Below are 22,363 nucleotides of genomic sequence, written 5' to 3' on the forward strand. Positions count from 1 at the left end.
AAGACTTTTATCAACTTGTGTGGTGTGTGTGTGTGTGTGTGTGTGTGTGTGTGTGTGTGTGTGTGTGGTGTATGGGTGCACATGTATGTGAATGGAGGCTAGATCTCCTTAAAGGAGCACATGCAACATGTTTTTCCCATTTATGGAAAGTCTTTGTCCCCAGTATTTTAAAATTTCCTAAGGATGAGCCTTGGCATGAATATTTTTTTATTCATATGCTGTGTGCTCTAGCCTCCCTTTTCATGTGGAATTCATGAGTTCTGCTCCATAAAATGCTATTAGATTATTCTTTAAGTGAATTTCTCCAGAACATTTTCCATGCTCCTTACTATCATTTAAGGACTAGAAATGATGAGATAACATCCCGACTTTAAAAGAACAGGGCAAAGGGGTGGTCAGGACAGGCTTTCTCTGTGTAATATGGCTGTCCTGGAACTTATTCTGCAGACCAGGCTGGCCTTAGAGATCACAAACGCATGTACCACCTGGCAAAATTTTAAAAAATTTATCTTACGTCACTTTAACTTTTTGATCTACTTTCTAGAAGATTTTCTTAACTTTATCTTCAAACCTTTTAATTTATAACTTCTAATGTCTCCTTCATTTAGTTCTTCTAATACAGTATCCTGTTTTTGTCCATCTGAAAGTATAGATAATAAGTTTTTTCTCTTTGTATGGTCAGTCTTCTTAGTTGTTTAATGCGTTTTTGTTTTGGGGATGCTTTCTCTATTTCACAGCATTTCGCAAGTCTTGGTGCCAGTTCTTACTTACTATTGAGGTCCATGTCTGTGGGTAGAGCTATGGGGCCAGGAAATTATTTTAAGGTGATTGGCTAAGTCACTTTCTTGGGGAACTATTTGTGCCTTCTCCCAGAATCCCGTCCTCCATTTTTGTGCTTTGCCAGTAATTACAGCTGCTAATGTTTCTGTCAGAACACTAGTGAAGGACCTGGGAGTGTTCATATGTAACATGAACATTTTCTTGAGTCCCTCTGTCTGTTTTCACTCTGGTAGCCTTGATCACAACTGTTTCCCGAAGTCTGCAGTCACGAAACAGACAAAGTTATTACAAAACTCTTACATAGGAGGGGTGACAGGAGCAAGAGGCATGTGCAGAATCCTATGCGGTTTGGTGACTGACCAGACAAAGGAAATAAGGGCATGAAGAAAGGACAGACTCACTGGCATATGACAGAATAGCTGGGAAAGGGTGAGGCAGACGTATGTTGTGACGGAGAAGCACCAGCTGCACAGATGTCACCTTGCTCATTACATATGGCTGTGTGAGCAGGTGGGTTATTTTAAGGATGGTAAGGAGGAAGAGGAAGAGAAGGAGGAGGAAGGTTGTAGATTGTCTCTGTACAGGTGAGGGCAGGCACAAGATAAGCAAGGCCTGTGATTGGGCAGAGAAAAAGTAAGGCGGGGACAGAGTTTTTGTAAGGCGGGAGAGGAAAAGAAAAAGAAAAAAAAAAAGAGAGAGAAGAACCAAGATGGAGGCAGAAAAGGACGGTCCAGGTCCGTATGGCCATAAGTGACCAGAGGTAGTTATGAATATTTCTTAAGGGATGGACTTTTATAGGTCAATTTGTCTTATCTAGGTGGGCCATTTATATCATTATCAATTGGTTGTGAGTTTATTATGTGGACATTTGGTGGATTGAGAATTTAAGATATAAATCTGATTGCTAAATTACAAGGTTATTGAGTTTTGATTTTAACGGGTAAACTGGGAGTTGTGACTATAACCACAGGGGGCGGATGCTGGGAATGTGAGCGGTCTGCAGCTGCGGGGCTCAGAGAGCAGCCAGCGGCAGCAGCCAGCAGCGTGGGATGGAGAGTGGGAGTTTAGTGGTGAGACGCTTTGTTGACTGAGATGAAAATACCCGGCAGAAGTCATGAGGCCCACTGGTACCAGCACTGGTGAGGGATGGAGATTTTCTTTTATTAATATTTACCGCAAGAGAGGGTGGGGGAGGAGGAGGAGGAAGAGGAGGAGGCTTATTGATCTCTTTGGGTTTCTGTAGGTGAGCACTGGCAGTCTACAGTCATTCAGGGAGTAGAAAGCTGTGATTGATAGTTTCTGTATACAAGTTTTAGTTAAAGGTCCATCATTCCTAGCTTTTGTACTTGAACCACAGGACGACTTTCTCATCCCCTTGAGTCTGACATCAGGAAGGCTTTTACATTCCCATGGATCTAAGACATCAGAATCTGTCAATAATGAGCAATCGGGACTTTATCTGCGCCTCACAGGGATGCTTTCAAAGACCCCGCCCCCTCTGTTTACAGTTTACTGCCAGATGTCAGCCCCTGGGTTTAGCTAGAGTCAAGGAATACAATGTTTCCAAGGTCCGAGTTAACCGAGCCTATGAGCACAGTGGTGTCTATATGAGTGAGGAGCATGCTGGAGATTCTGCTGGGGAAAAAAATGTAATTGTGCTAAATGAAATTTAAAAATGAACAAGAAATTGGTGACATAACGCACACTCCACCTAACTTGGGTGTATGATATCAAATGTGACTCAAGAGGACAAATGTGGTTCCATGATTCCCTCCAGCATCCCTGTTAGATGCTATGTCCTGCTCTGGGGCGCCTATGTGATGGCTTGAGAACTATCAAGGCAAAAGTCAGGGGTTTTTGTTTTGTTTTGTTTTTTGTTTTTTGGGGGGAACATGTCAGGAGATTTGGTTAAATCCTAAAGGTCTGACCCTACTATTTCTCCCATGATTTTTCTATGGCTCTGGTCTCAAATTCACGATCTGCCTGGGCCTCCCAAGTACTGAACTGACAGGTTGCACGCCACCATTATAATGTTTGTGTGTTCCACATTTGGAATTTCTTCTTGGCATTTCTGGAAAGCCCGTTCTCACTAAAAACCATGTTATATTGCTTCAAAAGTCTTCTCGGAATTCCCTAGACCGAATTGCTTATATTTCTATGTACTGTTAAGAACCTTTGATAGTATCATTGCTTTTATGGGATTGTGGCACTAATTATAAGGAATATTAACTAAAATACAAATGCCCTAACAAGTACGGGTGTGTGTCTTCTTGTGTTCATTCTCTAAATCTGGCATAACCTCAGACACAGAAGGTGCCCAAGAACTGTGGGTCGGTCAGGACGGCAGCATAACAGCATTCTCCATGCACTCGGTTGGTCTGTTGATTCAGTTTAGTCTCTCAGATGGTAGGCATTTCCTGGATCTGCGCTGTTGCCCTGCTCCATGTTCCACATCCCTGTGAACCAGATCACTTCATTGTCAGGAGAGATGGCACAACTTCTGCTCTTCACAAATTCTACTTCTAAGAAGTGATGTAAAACATCTGAGAGTGCACATAAAACTTACAAGAAATTACAATTTAATTAGAATATACAGTGATTATTAAGCAGAAGGGTTTGGGGGCAGACAACTGACCAGGAGAAAAGACCCATGACATGAGTTGAGCATACACAGGGAAGGGTGGCGTTGCACCAGCCTGGCTGTCCTCACTCACCCTCAGCAGCCTGCTGACAAAGTTTTCACACCCTCTGCCTGGCAGCTGGACTCCTTTCAGCGGACTTGAAGTCCAGACACACACACATTTAGCTCTCTCTTCTATGTTGCACAACTGGCAGTCCTTAAAATGGAAATCTTTTCAAATTTGATCTTTCATTAATCTAACATCTTGTTAGAGCAAAGCATACCTGTCAATTCTTGGGCCAACATCCTTCAACTGCATTCTTCTATCTGGCAGGTTTGAAATTGTGTGATGAAAAGCATGGATCTTTCCATTGAGAGAGGACATTCTAACTCCGATATTAGTCTCCTCTTTAGTGTTCCAAGTGGCAGGGGATGGCACTGTCATTTCTGTAGACAATGGCAGAGGTAGTTACCTCAGGAAAACAACTGTCTGAGGAGGGCATTAAAACTGAAGGAAGAGGGGTTGGGGATTTGGCTCAGTGGTAGAGCGCTTACCTAGGAAGCGCAAGGTCCTGGGTTCGGTCCCCAGCCCCGGAAAAAAAAAAAAAAGAGAGAAACCTGAAGGAAGAGAGGAGTTCACCTGCTCTTTTCATTACTCCCCCACAGCATATAATGGAGTGCAAGTTTGTAGATAGATGTAGGATGAATGCTGCATCGGACAGTTCCCAGAACACCCAATTTCTTTTCCGGGTTTCACCATTTGCCACTTTGTGCCAACCCCGTCAGCCTCTATCAGCCTTTCTACGACTCGGTTGCTGAAAGCTTTGACCGGAATCCTGAGGAGAAATTACAGCACTAGTTGCGATAGTGCTGGTGGTGGTGATGTGTGCTGTGAGTTAGGCAGACGCAAGTAACAGGAAACTTGATCCACATGTTCTTTAACGCTGACTAGACATCATAACAAAGTAACCTGAGAATAACAAACTTATTGATCAGAACAAATCTTCTGGTGAGTTAAAATAGAGAACATGAGTGGGACCCTACTTCAGGAATATGAAAGACAGAGAAGTAGGAGGAATTGTTCCAAAGTTTGGAAGAAAAGAAAAATTTGAGATGTGTTTTCTGAGCTTGAGGCTCGTTGTTCATGCAGGGTCTGAAAATCCTAAAACAGATTTCAAAACTCATAAGATGCTTTGTGCTTGTAACAGTTTCTTCCCTCCCCATGGGGACTTAGGAAACTCTTTGCCATGAATTTGGAACTCCACAGAACTACGGCTGAGAATATGAGTAAGCTGGGAGCCAACTGGCTCTGTCTAGGGCGGTAGACTGGGTAAAAGTATGTTTATCATGGACATTGTAGTAAATGATGACAAGAGACCCGGGTAACCCGAAGACAAACATTATCCTAATTCGCAAATTATGCCAATACATAACTGTTAAAAGACAAGTTTTCATGCACAATAGAAAATAATCAGGACCACAGGGTGTAGGATGATGTCATCACGCAGGTAAAGGCAAGTACAAGATAGAGCAAGGCCTGTCATTGGATGAGAAGGCAGGTGGGTGGGAGAAAAGTTTTGGAGGAGGAGACTGGGACAAAAGACGAGAGAAGCAGTGGAGAGAATACGAAGGCAGATGTGAAGATTCCTCTCTGCATATTTACAAGTTGTTATGAATATTCTTAAGGGATGAATGTGTACAGGGCTTTGTATGTCTAGATGAGCAAATTCTATATTATCAATTGGATCGGAGGCTATTGTGTTGTGTGTTCTTCCTTGTGTCGATTTAAGTTCAAGAGAGTATGTGGTGGCTGGAGACATGTGCATGGTGACAGCCTGCCTTGGGAACTGGATGGGTAGAGAGATTGTTGCCAGGCTCAGAGAGAAGCCATCGGCAGTGTGATATGGGATGGAGCAGAGCAGGTGAGAGGCTTTGCTGACTGAGATGAAGATGTCTACCAGATATCTTGGGGCACTATGGTGCTGGACTTAGTATGGGGTAAAATACAGCATTTTTTAAATATCTTTACAGCGACAACAGGGAATCAGAAAATGATAAAAAAAAAAAACTGTCCTGGAAAGACTTCAAGAGATTTATCACCAAGTGGGAAAATTTGAAACTCTGCTTTCTCTCTTTACAGAGGTAAAAGACAAGATTTAGAATCACATTTCAGAACGGAAAACAATTAAATAAGTTGTATCAGATTTATGAAGGACCAGATAAAAGAAGCTAGACCTGGAAAATTTAGTAAGTGGAACAAGTTACCCAAAGAATAGATTTAATAGCAGACTCAACGCAATTGAAGAGAGAATGTATGGTCTGAAAGTGATAGATTAGGTCATGCATGGACCACCATAAGTGCCAGAGCACAGGAAGGAGAGACAGGAAGTGCACAGGGAGAAAGCACCAGACACAAATGCAGGAGGATTTGAAGAAATAGTAGCTTAACAACCTTCCTACTTGGAAAAGAAACGACAAAGCCACATCCAATGTTCTAAGATAAACAGATAATTTACCCCGTGTGAAGCTGCTATAAATAATTCCAACAGTAAGGCAAGTCTTAAGGGAAGTAGGAGGCAAGGGCAGAGTATACCAAGCGCAAGAGCGAGATGGCATACTCACTTGCACAAGTAGCCATGAGGTCAAAAATCAAAAAGGAATAATAATAAAAAAAACCAACCTATAACTGTTACTCAGTGTAGAAACTGCTTTCAAATATGAAGATGAAATAGCAGCATTTGATTTTCAGCAATGGTGGGCAGAAACAAAAGTCCAGCAGACCTACCAGGAAGAAAGCTCTTCTTGGTGCTGGAGGGTAAATCACTTCTGATAAACGGTCAAATATTCAACAAGGAAACAATGAGAAAGCCAAGGTGGGTGTTGTGATCGTGTTAAGTCAACCTGACTTGCTCCAGAAATTGTCTAGGAGACAGACCTCCAGTTGCATGCATCTGGGAAGGACTATCTCTGCTAGGTGAGGCCTTACTTAGGTTGATAAGGTTAATTGAGGTGGGATGTCCCATTCTAGAAGTTGGCAGCAATGCTCTCTGGGTTTGGGTTCTAGGATGAATAAAAAGCAGACTGAATACAGGCTCTCAGCACTCTCTGCCGCTTGACTGTGAATGTGGACACCTGCACTTCTCTGCACGTTTAAACTGTGAGCTGATATAAAAATCTGCTCTCTGAAGGCACTGATGCCTCTTGTGGTCAAAGCCTTTTCATAAGGATCCAACAGATGAACACACTGTTGACAGTTGTATTTATCATGGCTGGCCTGGATACACAGGTGCCCTGTGTGAGACAGACATAAATGAATACAGTAGCAACCCCTGTCAGTATTGGGAGTGTGGAGGAATGTGCTCAGAGGATCAATACAGATTCGTTGCTGGCCTGTCTTCCTTCCTCAACTACCTTGGAGCCTCACACTATGCTTGTATCTGTCAGCCTCTATTCATAGTCATAACTGTCCTCTGAGCGGCTCCGCCCAGCAGCTGACCAAAACAGATGTAGATACCCACAGCCAAACTTTAGACAGAGCTCAGGAAGTCTAGGAGGATTAAGGGACATGAAAAGGGTAAGGACTACGTAGAAGGACAACAGAGTCAACTAACCTGAACACTTGGGGGTTCCCAGAGACTGAACCACCAATCAAAGAGCATCCAAGAGCTGGTGTAGGACACCTCTGGCATGTATGTAGCAGATGAAGGTCCCCCAACAACTGGAGTGAGGGGGTGTCCCTGACTCTGTTGCCTACCTGTGAATCCTGTTGTCCTAACTGGGCTGTCTTGTCTGGCCTCAGTGGGAGAGGATGGTACCAAGTCCTCTAATGACTTGAAGTGCTAGGTTGGTTCCTTAGGAAGGTCCTCTCCCCTTCACCTCCGAATTAGCAGATGGTGGTTGCAATCAGGATATAAAGTACATAAATTAATGAAAAAACACTGCCTCTGCTAAGTAGCTTTGGTCAGCACATTTTATCACAGCATCAGGAAATAGAACTAAGATGCGGGTATTTCCAAATGCATGTTCATGAAGCAAAATAACACCACTCTATCCCGTGAAGCTTTGCTGTTGTGATTTTGTTCTATTTCAAAATTTTAAATTGTGTGTGTGCGTGTGTGTGTGTGTGTGTGTGTGTGTGCGTGCGTGTGTGTGTGTGTGTGTGTGTGTGTGTGTGTGTGTATGTGTGTGTGCGCCCCCAATGCACAGCACCCATGGCCACAGGACAACTTTCGGTACTTGGTTCTCCTATTTGTCTTACTGAGGTGAGGTCTCCTGTTTTTTTTCTGCAGGCTAGCTCTTCCAGCAATGTCTGTGCAGTTAGCTTGCTAGCGCAACAGCTCAGTGCCACCACAGCTGACGTTTTTGGTTTCTTTTTCTTTTTAAGGAATTTTTTTTCCAATTTATTTATTTATATTTATCATTCCATTCGTTCACTTGCCAGTTACCTCTCCACAAGCTCCCCATCCTACAGACTCTCTCTCCTCCCTCTCCTTTGCATCTATGAGGTGCTCCCCCACCCTCCTACCCTCTCTTGCACCACCCCTCCAGCATTCCCCTAAGCTGGATCATCAAACCTCCACAGGACTGAGGGCCTCCCCTCCCATTGCTGTCAGGCAAGGCCATCCTCTACTACCTATGTACCTGGAGTCATGGATCCCTCCCTGTACACTCTTTGGTGGGTGGTCTAGACCCTGGGAGCACTGGGTGGTTCGGCTAGACAGTGTTTTTCTTCCTATGGGGTTGCAAATCTCTTCAGTTACTTCAGTCCTTCCCCTAACTCCTCCATTGGGGTCCCCATGCTCAGTCTGATGGTTGACTCCAAGCATCCACATCTGTATTGGTCAGTTGATGGCCGGCCCTCCCAAGGAACAGCCACACCACATTCCTGTCAGCAGGTGCCTCTTGGCAAGGGCAACAGTGCCAGTTTGGTGTCTGCAGAAAGGTGGATCCCCAGGTGGGGCAGTCCGCAGGTTACTCTTCCTTCAGCTTCTGCTCCATTCTTTGTCCCTGTTCTTCCTTTCGACATGAACTTTTCTGGGTTAAAAACTTTGAGATGGGTGTGTGGCCCCATCCCTTGGCCGGGTGCATGCCTATCTACTGGAGGTGGTCTCTATAGGTTATATCTCCCCTTCTCTGAACATTTCCGCTAAAGTCATCCTTGTTCGGTCCTGGGAACCTCTCCTTTCCCTAGCGTTTGGGACCCTCCAGTGCTATCCCCAGGTCCTCATCTCGCTCCTGCTACATATTTTTATTTGATTTTCTGACCCTCTGTACATCTCCCCTGCCCCTCCCTGATACTCCCATTTATTTCCTCCCCCTCCTCTCTTCTTCCCAGATCTCCTCTCCTTCCACCTCCCTCGATCATCCTGTTCCCCCTCAATGCAGGACTGAAGCATCCACACCCTGGTCTTCATTCCTCCTAAGCTCCATATGGTCTTTGGGTTATAACATGGCCATTGCGAGCTTTTGGGTTAATATCCACTTATCAGTGAGTCCAAACCATGGACTTCTTCTTTTGTGTTTGGGTTACCTCACTCAGGATGATATTTCCTAGTTCCATCTATTTGCCTGAGAATTTCATGAAGTCATTGTTTTTAATAGCTGAGTAGTTCTCTATTGTATACCACATTTTCTGTATCCATTTTTCTTTTGGGGGACATCTGGGTTGTTTCCACCTTCTGGCTATTATAAATAAGGCTGCTATGAACATAGTGGAGCATGTGTCCTTGTTATATGTTGGAGCACATTTTGGGTATATGCCCAGTAGAGGTATAGTTGGGTCTTCAGGTAGAACTATTTCCAATTTTCTGAGATTGATTTCCAAACTGGTTGTACCAGCTCGAAGTCCCACCAGCAATGGAAGTGTTCCTCTTTCTCCACATGCTCAGTAGCATCTGCTGTCATCTGTGTTTTTGATCTTGGCCATTCTGACTGGTGTGAGGTGGAATCTCAAGGGTGGTTTGATTTGCATTTCCCTGATGACTAAGGATGTTGAACACTTCTTTAAGTGCTTCTCTGGCATTCAAGATTCCTCAGTTGAAAATTCTCTGTTTAGCTCTGTACTCCATTATTTAATGGAGGGTTATTAGGTTCTCTGGAGTCTAACTTCTTGAGTTCTTTCTATATTTTAAATATTAGCCCTTTTATCAGATGTAGGGTTAGTAAAGATCTCCCAATCTGTGGGTTGCCATTTTGTCCTATTGACAGTGCCCTTTGTCTTATAGAAACTTTTAAATTTTATCAGGTACCACTTGTCAACTGTTGATCTTAGAGCATAAGCCATTGTTGTTCTGTTCAGGAAATATTCCCCTGTGCTCATGTGTCCAAGATTCTTACTAACTTTCCTTCTATTAGGCCCAGCATATCTGGTTTTATGTGGAGGTCTTGATCCACTTGGACTTGAGCTTTGTACAAGGAGATGGTCAATGGGTATTCTTCTACATGCAAGCCACCAGTTGAACCAGCACCATTTGTTGAAAATGTTGTCTTTTTTACACTGTATGTTTTTGACTTGTCAAAGATCAATTGGCCATAGGTGTGTGGGTTCATCTCTGCATTTTCAGTTCTATTCCATTAATCTACCTGCCTGTCTCTGTACCAATACCATGCAGTTTTGATCACTATTGATCTATAGGACAACTTGCGGTCAGGGATGGTGATTCCCTCAAAATTCTTTTACTGTTGAGAATAGTTTTTGGTATCCAGGATTTTTTGTTATTCTAAATGAATTTGAGGATTGCTCTTTCAAACTCTATGAATAATTGAGCAGGAATTTAGATGGAGATTGAACTGAATCTATAAGCTACTTTTGGTAAAATGGTCAATTTTTACTATATTAATCCTGCCAATCCATGAGCATGGGAGATCTTTCCATCTTCTGAGATCTCCCTCAATTTCTTTCGTCAGAGATGTGAAGTTCTTGTCACACAGATCTTTCATTTGCTTGGTTAAAGTCACAACAAAATATTTTATATTATTTGTGACTATTGTGAAAAGTGTTGTTTCCCTAATTTCTTTCTCAGCCTGTTTATCCTTTGAGTAGAGAAAGGCTACTGATTTGTTAGAATTAATTTTATATCCAGCCACTTTGCTGGAGTTGTTTATCACCTATAGGAATTCTCTGGTGGAGTTTTTGAGGTCACTTTTGTATACTACCATATCATCTGCAAATAGTGATATCATGGCTTCCTGTTTCCCAATTTGTATTCCTTATATCTCCTTTTGTTGTCTAATTGCTCTGGGTAGAGCTTTGAGTATTACATTGAATAGGTAGGGAAGGAGTGGGCAACCTTGTCTTGTCCCTGATTTTAGTGGGATTACTGCAAATTCCTCTCTGTTTTGTTTGATGTTGGCTACTGGTTTGCTGTATTTTGCTTTTACTGTTTAGGTGTGGGCCTTGAATTCCTGATCTTTCCAAGACTTTTATCATGAAGGGATGTTGAATTTTATCAAATGCTTTCTCAGCATGTAATGAGATGATCATGTGTTTTTTTTAATACATTGAAGGGACATTTCAAAAATTATATTGATTTTGTGTTTATACTTAAGAAAATGTCTTGCCAATGTTGCCAAAATTGAATTAAAAAATCAATTTCCACACAGTCAGATTGTGATGGTTTAATTGAAAATGTTCCTTCCCCAAATATTTAAATGCTTGGTCCCAGGTTAGTGAAATGTTTGGGGAGGAAACATACTCCTTGTTTGAGGAGGTGTGTCAACGTGACTGTACTCGGCAGTGTCAGAAGCAAACATTATTTTTAGTTAGCTCTCTCTGCGCAATAGCGAATCTGCTGCACAGGTAGGAGTGACAACTGTGATTCAGACCTACAATGAAAAAAGCAAGCATGGCAAAAAATAAATACAAAACGAGCAGTTTGATGAAAAAAGAGCATCAGAGAATTAAATATTTGGAGCCAAGCTTTGTTCTGAAAAGGTAAGGTGGGGGTGGGGGGGTGGGGATGGGAGCTGATATGGAGCCTCTCAGCACCTTCATTTTCATTTACAATATGCCTTTTAAAAAATGCCTGCTTAAAAGATTGTTTCACATGGCTTTCGTTATATAAAACCAATGATACATAAAGTTTTATTTATATCTCTTTTGTATAACTGCTTTAAGAACTGGACTTTCTAATTCTGTGTGCACACATAAGTGTGTATGTGGGACTCAAATTACTAAATTATTAGCAGAATCCTCCATCTAATGATTTGATAAATGGGCTCCCTGGATGGCAATGGTTTTGTTGCCCATAACATCTAGCATGGAAACTAAGAAGAGTCTTAGGTCCCAATAAATACTTATGGGATAAACACTACATAACTGGCTTTAAATTCAGTTGTCACTGCAACTAGGCCTAGAGCTTAGTGGAAAGCTGTTGTTCTCAGCTACTCTTCAAAGCTACCTTTTTAGTAGTGAGTGATATGATGCACAGTGAAGTTGACTCAAGTATTACTAACGATGAGTGTAATTTTAGCATATATATATGTATATATATACCTTAATATCATATAATCTCTCAAAACTACGCACATATACATACACACACCATACACACATATTCACACATACATACACACACATATACATACACATACTACATACACGTACATATACTACACATGCACACCATACACGTAGATACACACTACATGAACATACTACATACACGCACACACAAACACATACACACACAAACACACACATATACATACACACAAACACACACACACACATACACACACACACACACACACACTTCAGCCAGTGGATTGATCTACCCCATATTTCTTAGGTTACTTCAACTCTATCAAGGTCCCTTCTTTCTGTACACATAATACATACACGTACATACACTACACACACACACACCATACACATAGACACACACTACATGAACACACACACATACAAACACACACACACACACACACACACACACACACACACACACACACACTTCAGTCAGTGGATTAATCTACCCTATATCTGTTAGGTTACTTCAACTCTGTTAAGATCCCCTCTTTCTGGGAAGTAAGATAATAAACATTTGTTCTTATCTACAACAAAAAGTTAAAAATCATTTAAATCACTGGCCAAACTATTAAATTTCTAAAGGAACAAATCAACTGTCTATAATTTAAATTATTTGTTAGGCCTAAATTTCTCAACTTTTGGTTTTGAACTATCTTAGTGTGGGTATATAAGCAGTATAGATAGAACCGTCAACTACTTGCTTTTTGAATTTCTACTTCTTTATACTCTGAGGTACACTGATTGCATGGAAATTCTCTATACTTATTTGTGGCTACTTATTTGTATCTTCCTGTATCTCATATAAATGTGTTTCTGCACCACAAATTTAAGCATTTTTAGTTTTTCTCACCCATGTGCAATTGATTCTGTGTTCCATGGGTTTAACAACTGTAAATTCAGCCAACATCTGATCAAAAACACTTTTTAGACATATGTATACAGAAAATAAACAGACTTTTTGATTGAAACTATTCAATAACAATGCAGTGTTAAAAATATTTACATTGGAATGACATTATGAATAATCTCAATATAATTTAAGGTACATAGGAGGATGTGCATATGCAAATATTAAACCGTTTATGCTGAGCATTTGAGCACCTATGAGTTTTGATATCTGTGGAGAATTGGAAGGGGATATGCTGGGCTCAATAATTTCTGACATATAGATGACAGTTACCACATCAGAAGGCTTATTTCCAGTATGGTTTCTAGTTCTCTGTTTCATTGATCTTCACTTCTCTTTGCTCTATGAGAAAAATGTAGTTGGGAGCCAATAAAGGAAATAGAAATGTACAAGAAGTATTTCCAACACAAGGGCATGTGACCTTTAAGAAGAGTCCAACTTCAACTGGCTGAGAGGTTTTCTGTAGGGAAACCATCTCCCCAAGGTCAAGAGAGTTCAAAGAACACAGCAAACTTTGTAGAGTATGCCAATAAATGAAGCACATGAAGACATAGTGCTTGGCTGGTCATTCTGGCCTCCAGATGGTCACAGGATGCAGCCAGTAATGACCGTGGAACACCCTGAAACAGATTATTAATTTAATAAAGCGGAATTGTCTGATTTATTTCCTTGTAAGAAGGAATGTGTCAAAATTTTTTACTCTGTTCTCCCTGTCCTGCCCAATGCCAAAGGACCATTTTTCGGTTTTATTTATTTTTTATTATCTTTTTTTTTTTTGCTACAAGAGCTCATTTTAAAGCCTAAGTAAAATTTTGTCACCATACAAATGTCCCTGGCTTGATAGTGTAGTTAAACACACACACACACACACACACACACACACACACACACACACACACACACACACACACTTCTTGCAAAGTCTTAATAGGTACCAACCAGCAATAGTTATTTAACCTGGCTGTCATGAGATTTGTAGTTGCCGGGTGGAAGATGAGTAACATTAATGGCAGACAGTACGACAAAAGTCTATTTTCAGCTGAGGCAACAGCACAGATACGAGTAATGTGGAAGGGCTGGGCATGGTAGTTTATATCTTTATTCCAAGACTTTTGAGATTAAGACCAACATAGGCTACATAAAAAGACCTTTCTCAAAAAACAAGCAAACAAAACCAAAGATAGAGACATAAAAATAAGAAACCATCTGACCATGTGATAAAAATCCAAAAATGATGTTTGCTAGAAGTAAGGAAAATAGCCTGAAGCAGGACTTCTGAGTGAAAGATGAACACCTCATAGACAGGTTGGGTTTGGTTTAGGCCAGACTTCGACTTTTCTCCTTCAGTGATTTACTTATTTTTGTTTTCAATTTACAAACTGATGGAAGCCACCCTCCTTTCTTTCCAGCCAATCAGCCCTTACAAATCTCTCCCACAACTACCCCTCTCCTTCCTCTTGGGTACAATCCTGCCCCAGGCCCTGGGACATCCAATCCCAGTAGGATTAAGCATATGCTTTCCCACTGAGGCTCAACCAGGCAATCCAGTTAGGGGAAGGTTATCCAATGGCAGGCGACAGAGTCAAAGACTGCCTCTGCTCCCTCTCACTTTCTCAATTCTATCTCCAACTCTTCTACAAGACTCCCTGAGCTCCGAGGGATGCTTGGGTCTCTGCATCTGTTTCCATCTGCTGCTGGATGAAGCCTCTCAGGAGACAGTTATGCTAGGTTCCCCCTGTCTACAAGCATAGCAGAGCATCGTTAACATTATCATGGTTGTCTCTCACATGGGATGGGTCTTTAGTTGGGGCAGTCATTGGTTGGTTGTTCCCTCAGTCTCTTCTCCATCTTTATCCCTGCACGTCTTGTTGACAGGAGAAATTTTGGGTTGAAGGTTTTGTGGATGGGCTGATATCCCCCTCTCTCCACTGGAAGTCCTGCCTGGCTACAGGAGTAGCCAGTTCAGTCTCTATATCCCCTGCTGGTAGAAGTTTCAACTAGGATCACTCACACAGACTCCCTGTAGCCTCCCCAGTAGCTGAGAATTGTTCATGGAAAAAAAAAAGACAAATGGATGCAGGTTGATTCTACGAAGGATCTGAAGGCTATGCAGATTAAAGAATTATCAGAACAGCTTCTCAAAATAAGACACACCAACACCCAAATAGCACAAGTCATCAGAGAAGCCAAGGAGTGCTCTGAGAAGTCTGTCTTTGGAATCAAGGCTGTGGATGGCAAGACTTCCAAGGAGGAAGTGGCCCACATTGGAAACCCAGCAGGTGATTTAATTAAAGTGAGGAGGGAATGGGCCATAAGGGATTTGACAGCAGGAAAGCCACGAGTGAGTTTTGCCAAGGAAACCTGAAGATTGAGAAGAAAATAACTGGGACAGGGGTAGGGGTGGGGGAAGCCCTAGAATCTAAGGAGAGGTGCCAGAGACAAGACCATGCTTTGTGGAGCTTGGCTGTAGCACACAGAGAGGCAGAGAACAAGGTGATGGGTTGTGGAGTGGACAACTAAAAGAGGAAAAAGTCAATTCAGCCAGGACTTGACTATTTGCTTTTCTCTGGCTCTCTTCTAACACTTTGCTTTTGCCTGTGGTATCCTGCTGAGTTAACAGTATTCTGGGTCCAAAGAAAGCACTGGATAAATACCTGCTGATTGACTGACCCAAATCCCAAAGCAGGATACTCCAGTCACAAGATCTCAGTAGGGAGACAACATTGCCAATGAAACCTGCCTTCCTGGTTGCTTCAAGCTACCCATTCTTGGCCAGGCTGTGAGCAGAAATAGTTGCCCACAGCCATGTCAATGGTGGTCATAAATCAGTATGCGAGAGAATTTACTGGAGAAGAGATATTTCTAGCTGGGTTTTCTTTGTCTCCAGCTGCTAATCTTCATTATACTGCAAACCCAGAGGGGCACAGGTATACTCCATTGTCCATAAAGCTAAAGGATTGTTTTATCGTCTGTAATAAAAACTTCCTGGGCTGAGGGGGATGGTTAGAAACTCCAATATAGTAAGAAAAAATATTCAAAGTAACTTTATTTGAGAGTCTACTTTTGCCTATTTTATTTTAAAATTATTAACTCTTTAAAGCATATCAGATAACAAAGTACATTTCACTATGTTTAGGTTGGTCTTAGACTTGTGTTAATTTTCCTGCCCCAGTTTAATGAGTTCTTTCATTACCATCACACCTGGCCTTCGCTGTTACATTTTCATATAAAAGATTATATTTCATTATCATTCCACTTCTCTCCTTCCTTTCCTCCCCTTTTCCCTCTCCCCTTGTTTATCTACTTCCTCTCCCACAGTCCCGCCTCCAGGTGGCATGACCATGTGTATTCTACAGGTCACTGAGCCTTCTTCCGCAGGCGTTCCTGTTGTAGCTAAGCTGCCTGTTATTTCGTAGTTTGATATGTTTAGACATCATTTGTCACACCATGCTATTGATTGTTCCTAGAAAATTTTTATTATTCTTTTTAATATTCAATTTAAAGATCTCATTTCCAATGCAGTCACAATGGGATTAAAGTTTCAATGTATGAATTCTTTGAGGACACAAATATGTAGCCTATAATACTAATAATAGGAGCTGAGTAAATGAAAGAGCATTGGCAAGTGTAGCATTCTTCCTTTAATTCCAGCACTCAGGAGACAGAGACCTCTGAGTTTCAGAGTTTGTTTCAAAAACACTGTAGAATATCCTTTTTTTACTCTGTGATGAATAGGTCATACAGGAGAAAGCATGAAAGCAAGAAACTAGTTATAAGTCCAAAGTAATGATCCAGCTAAGAGAGGGTAACACCTCAGAGCAGAGGGAGAATTAAAGAAAAGGGATGTGAGTGGGTCTGGGGCACACTTTGAAAAGAGAACACAAACCCATTTGCAGATGGATAAAGGAATGCTAGTAAAAGAGAAAGACTATAGTTTGGGGTCTGAGCAAAAGAATGCATGGTGATGTCATGACCTAGTAGGAACAAGGGGAATTGGTGAGGGATCAAAAACCATGTTTCTTACATGGTAAGGCTGAAATGCTTACCCTGTCATGCAGGGATTTCAAAAAGATGAGGGGGGTGGCAGCTGGGGAGATGGCTCAGTGGTTAAGAGCATTGACTGCTCTTCCAGAGGTCCTGAGTTCAATTCCCAGCAACCACATGGTGGCTCACAATCATCTGTAATGGGATCAGATGCCCTCTTCTGGTGTGTCTGAAGACTGAGACAGTATACTCATATACATAAAATAAATAAATCTTTAAAATAAAGAAAAAGAAAAGATGGATGGGGAATTTGCGGGATGTTTATTCACAACCAACCATAAGGGCATCCACATCACAAAGATTTTCTATCACTTTGCTATTAGCTCCTAAAATTAGCTATGGTTCAGTTAAGCAGTCCAGTAGCAAGTAGATAGCTCTCAGCCTTCCAGGGAAGCTGAGGAGCCAGAACTTAGTCTAAATTGATTTTAAGAAGAAAACCAGTAGGTGTGTTTGAGGATAATATTGTACCTCGGTAGGCTTGAATCATGTACATTTCACTTTTTTTTTTTTTTTGGTGAGGGGGGCTCCTTCCGTAATAGAATATCCAGTTTGGGAGTACATGATTGTTTTACTCAAGCTGTCAGAGATACAGAACAGAGAAGAAAGTATCTATATATCTATGCATCATGTATGTATGTATGGATCTAGCGTCTATCTATCATCTATCTGTCTATCTGTCTGTCTGTCTATGATCAACATATATCAGATAATTTATTTACTTGGAGAGTTGATGCACTTGATTATTGAGACTGAGAAGACCTCTAAGGGAGTTGACTTGGAAGTTGGAGAACTAGGTAAGCTAGTATCATGTCTCACTCCAAGTCTAAATGTTTTATAACTAAGGAACATAATGATGTAAGACTTAGTTCAGGGCAAAAAGCCCAAGACCACAAAGGAATACTACTATAGGCCCCAGAGTTCAGTCTTCAGAAACTCAGGGAACAAAACAAAACAAAACACCCACCCAAACAAACAAATAAATAAAAACCCAAAAAATAAACAAACAAAACCAATAAAAATACATAAGTAAAAGACACATGGCTTGGGAACAAGGAAGCCACATTCCCACTTCACCTGGTATGGACTTCTAGCTCCTGGTTGGTGTCCACCTACAATGAGGCCTGATCACCCCCTCCATTCCCCTATCTATCAACACAGTAGAGATTATCATTAAATGCCAAACCACCTTAGTTTAGTTTCTCTTTCCCCCCCCCCTTTTTTTTTATCAGAATGAAGGGTTCAGTGTACACTGGAGCCTTGGAAATAACCCCTCAACATAATCAAGTCAACAACTTAAATCACTCCTGACTGTAATTGGAGTGGCTTATATTTGCTTTTCCTGTACATTTCCTATGATGTGCTATTTCACATGCTACTTTGTAGCAGGATGCATCATTTTATGCAGGAAGAAGTAGGGAAATGGATTAGTAATCATATCATAGTTATTGGCTTTACCATGTACTTCATTATCCAGTTGCTATGTGCTTTATGGAATTTTGAAATGTCACACCACATGTTGTTGTGGTGGCAGCCAGGAGGTAGCAGTCTGTGACTGTAGTGTAGCAGTCAACAAGTCTATACAGCATGTGCTCTCAGCGACTTTTTATAGCGTCAATATTTCTATAATCCTTTTCCTTGTCAGCTAGAACCGAGAATCACCTTGTATAGATTCTAAATGGCTCATTCACAAAGCTGCTTCATTCTACTTTAGTCGCTGGTGGTTTGGGATCAATAACTGCGCCAATTACATTCCATTCCTGCTGTAACAAGACACCCAACAGAAATGACTCAAAAAGAAAAGCCTTCTTTCTGCTCAGGCTATCATGGCTGAGAGGGCTGGGTACCTATCACAGCCCAAGTCAGACTATGTCAAACCAGGGAGGAGAGAAAAGGAAGAAGGTCCTTTGCTTTTTCCCTTTTTATTCTCTCCAGAAACCACTCCATTAAAGATGTATCTTGCCTTCAGCCTTCCCCATTTACCAACCCCCTTTGGATTGCGCCCACACACACTCCCAGAGCTGCCCTTTACTATTCAAAGCATTTGTCAATTTATGCAAGTTGGTAAGATTATCCACCACAATCTCTAAGGCAAGGTTGCAAGGGTGGAAGCAAACTGTCCTAACTGAGTTAAGAGCTGAGGGTGAGCAGTCAAAAAAAAAAAAAAAAAAGGTTTATGACATAACAACAACGATCGGTCCTAGCTATGGAGAAATACTGTTGTCTCACAATGAGTTTTCCTCCTCTTCCTCCTCATCCCCCTCTCTCTCCTCCTCCACTTCTTCTTTCTTCTGAGACAGAATTTCTCTGCATAGCCCTAGCTGCATTTGAGATCTACGTGCTTCTGTCTCCTGAGTGGATTAAAGGCATATGCCACCTCTGCCAGGCCCATGGTGCTCCTTAATACTGGTATATGCACCACCCAGCATGAAAGGCAAGTGTCACCTAACACTGCAGATAACACCTCCCCCAGGATAAAGCTATGGGTGAATGTGGTGCTGAGGGCACAGGAACTCAGTGAAAAGGTTTCTTTTAGGTTCTTCCCTTGTCTCTCCAAGCTCTCAGTAAGTCTGTACACTAGTCAACATTCCCTGAATCCATTGAAACGAATGGTAGCGATGACCAAGCATCAGTACCGATCCATCATCAAGAGCCCTTGCCAAAGTATACCTGTCACATCCACCTGTCATATCTTCTGTGCTAAGTGCATTTCTACATGCAGCAGGCTTTCTTGTACTCTCCACTTGCTGTTTTTTATGCGGTATACTTTAGCATGGTTTATTTAAATACTAGTCTGGAGCTTATGGAATATTGAGACAAGACCATGGCATAGTTCCAGGAGAGCTGGATTTCAGTCTAGGTGAGGATTCTGCTGTTCTCTTTATATGGGGAAAGACAGAAAAACAGTCGCTTCAGGTTAAACAAGAGCTCCCCTTTCCCCCGGAGCTAAGTATGGGGAGTTCACAAGCTGATGTTTGGCTGACAGAAGTTTGGCTTACACGATGTTATGATTCATTTTGGCCACATGGCAGTTAAGCCCCTCTCCATATTTGGAGAATTCCCCACTTATGGATCTTAGTGGGAGACAAAGGAAGACGTTCTCCCTGCAGGCTCAGAGTGTTAGACACCGACATCCCTTGAGGACATAGCTGATGGTTAACATTAGTCCAGAATTAGTGATGCCAGGAACCCAGCACAGAAGTCTTGCTGCTTGGTTCTGTATCAATGACAGCAAAAAGCTGAGCTTTAGTCTAATTTCTTAGTCCAACTGGAGTAGGGCTCTCCAGCCCTTCCAGTGACTCTGCACATTACGCAGTATCTTTTGAAAAGTTCCTGTTTTGCATAATTATAAAACTGGAGTTGCCAGAAACTATGACCCTCAGTCAGTACAGCATTTATTGAGACAGTTCCCCATATTTCACCACTATTATGAGTTCTTGTTAATTAAAAAAGTAGATAAAAGTAATCAATAGACTTCATGTTCTAAAAGAGTTTATTTAATACTCAGTAAAGTATATTTATTTATTGTTTTATACATATTTATTAATATCACTGCTTCTAGGAGATCAACTTTGAGGGACACAAAAGTGAGAAGCAAAATACATTCTGTACAATGAAGATTCATCAATTCAAATGAGGTGAGAGGAAGAAATTACTATGCCAATGTACAACACCAAATTTGAAAGCTACTGAAGTAACTGCATCCTAATATCACAAAGGCAATGTAAGTGCTATAAATGACGAGGAGACTGCCACGCAAGGTTTGTAAATAACATGGTCATATAATTAAGATTTCTTTTTGTGTTGGATTTGTTTGTTTGTTTGTTTTGTTTACTTGACACAAACTAGAGTCATCTGAGAAGAGGGAAGCTCAATTGATAAATTACCCCCATTAAATTGGCCTACAGACAAGTCTGTTGGTGTGTTTTCTTGATTATTGATAGATATGAGTGGACCTAAGCCACTGTGGACAATGTCAAACCCTGGGCTGCTGGTCCTGGGTGGCATACAAAAGCAAACTGAGGAAGCTATGGACAGCAAGCCAATAAGAAGCTCCCTTTCTGGGGTCTGCTTTAGTTCCTGTCTCTAGGATCATGCTTCTTTTGAGTTCCTGGTTTGAAGTCTCCCAGCAATGGTCTATGATTACACATAAACAAAATAAATACTTTCTTCCTCAAGTTGCTTTTGGATATGTGCTTTATCACGGCAATAGGAAACAGACTAGGACACTTTTATTAAGACATCTATATTATCCAGGGCTCTTTTTGCTTCAATAATGAAACTGCATTCAAACTGGCTTCAATACAAAATGGCAATGTGTTGGCATTGCCAGAACTAACCTTATTTTAAACATTGCTAAAACTAATACCCAGGCATCCTAAAAGCCCAGGACTCAGTCTACCTCTCCCTTCCCCTTGCTTGGCAATGCTATTTCCATTAGTTTCATGCTCAGGAAGCCTCTGTCTACTGCTAGTACAGTATCTGCAAGAAGCTCTGAGTTCAGTTCTTCCTTACAGGAATAAGAAAATGTCTTCCCCCAGGGTATATTAAAGAGTTTTATGGCTCCCATCTTTGCAGCATGGACCTTGTAGCCATTCTTAACCAAAGAGACAGACATCTTTACATTTCCATATCAGGATTATGTGCGCATCACTTGCATCTTGTCATGTCCTTGGCACTGGCACAACCCATAGCAGTTTGGTTATTCGACAAAGATGGTTCACAGATGATGAGAAGCAAGCTGATAGTCAAGGGTAAACAACAGTCATTTCATCAAAGGCCCTGAGTTCCTGGTACCATTCAGTGTATGCAAACTCCTCTGTACTGTTACTAATGGATGTGAAGCTTCTCGCACTTAGCTATGCACGCTGCGGCGAGTGGTGTAAGTTTTGTTCTTTCAATTTAATAATTCCATTAAATTATTTTCATTGCTTTTTAAAAATATCGGCTTCTGCTCTGCTTTCTGGAACACAGCATTGTAGGGAGCTGCGAGGTCCCGCGCCCCGGGGATGGCGCGGGTTTCCCCTTTCTGCTCCTTGAGAAAAGCAAGTCCTTATTTGGCTGTTCCTGCTTGACCTGGTCGCTTCCGCATAGATACAACCTATCCGCTAACCCCACGTGGCTTGCTAGGATTGGCCAGCGCTAGCTATTTAAGTGTGGTGCAGGGATTCCCGGGGTCAGAAGATTGTATCAAGGTTCCTGAGTAAAACTGCTTGAAGAAGATCTTCGCTGGTCGTGTCTTCCTTGCTGGTCGAGGTTGGGCGCGACACAGCATCTGTTCCTTTCCACTAAAATATGACATTCCTTAAAGTGTTCGAAGTCAGTGTCACAAAGTTTATCATTATCCCGCCTTTCCAGCCATGTCTCAAGTGACACTTTTTCCAGAACCTTTACTCTCTTGTCTCGCACACTTGTTTCCAATATGTTCTTCCTTGTCTGTGTTGTTTTTCACTAGAGTGCAATAAAATATGTTTCTGTGAAAGAG

The 22,363-nt window shown here is 41.6% G+C and overlaps 1 long non-coding RNA gene across 1 annotated transcript in view; it reads left to right on the plus strand.

The window, feature by feature from the left end:
• The first annotated feature begins 1,795 nt into the window (after nucleotides 1–1,795).
• The window catches only part of LOC120100653 (uncharacterized), a 35,956-nt gene continuing 15,388 nt past the window's right edge, over nucleotides 1,796–22,363 (plus strand). Inside the window, exons 1-2 of the long non-coding RNA XR_015677505.1 lie at nucleotides 1,796–1,919; nucleotides 20,441–20,516. This is a non-coding gene — a long non-coding RNA (uncharacterized LOC120100653). The remainder of the gene's footprint in view (nucleotides 1,920–20,440; nucleotides 20,517–22,363) is intronic.

The sequence above is a fragment of the Rattus norvegicus genome, chromosome 2, assembly GCF_021556685.1.
Source record: "Rattus norvegicus strain SHRSP/BbbUtx chromosome 2, alternate assembly SHRSP_T2T, whole genome shotgun sequence".
In the NCBI taxonomy this organism is placed as follows: Eukaryota; Metazoa; Chordata; class Mammalia; order Rodentia; family Muridae; genus Rattus; species Rattus norvegicus.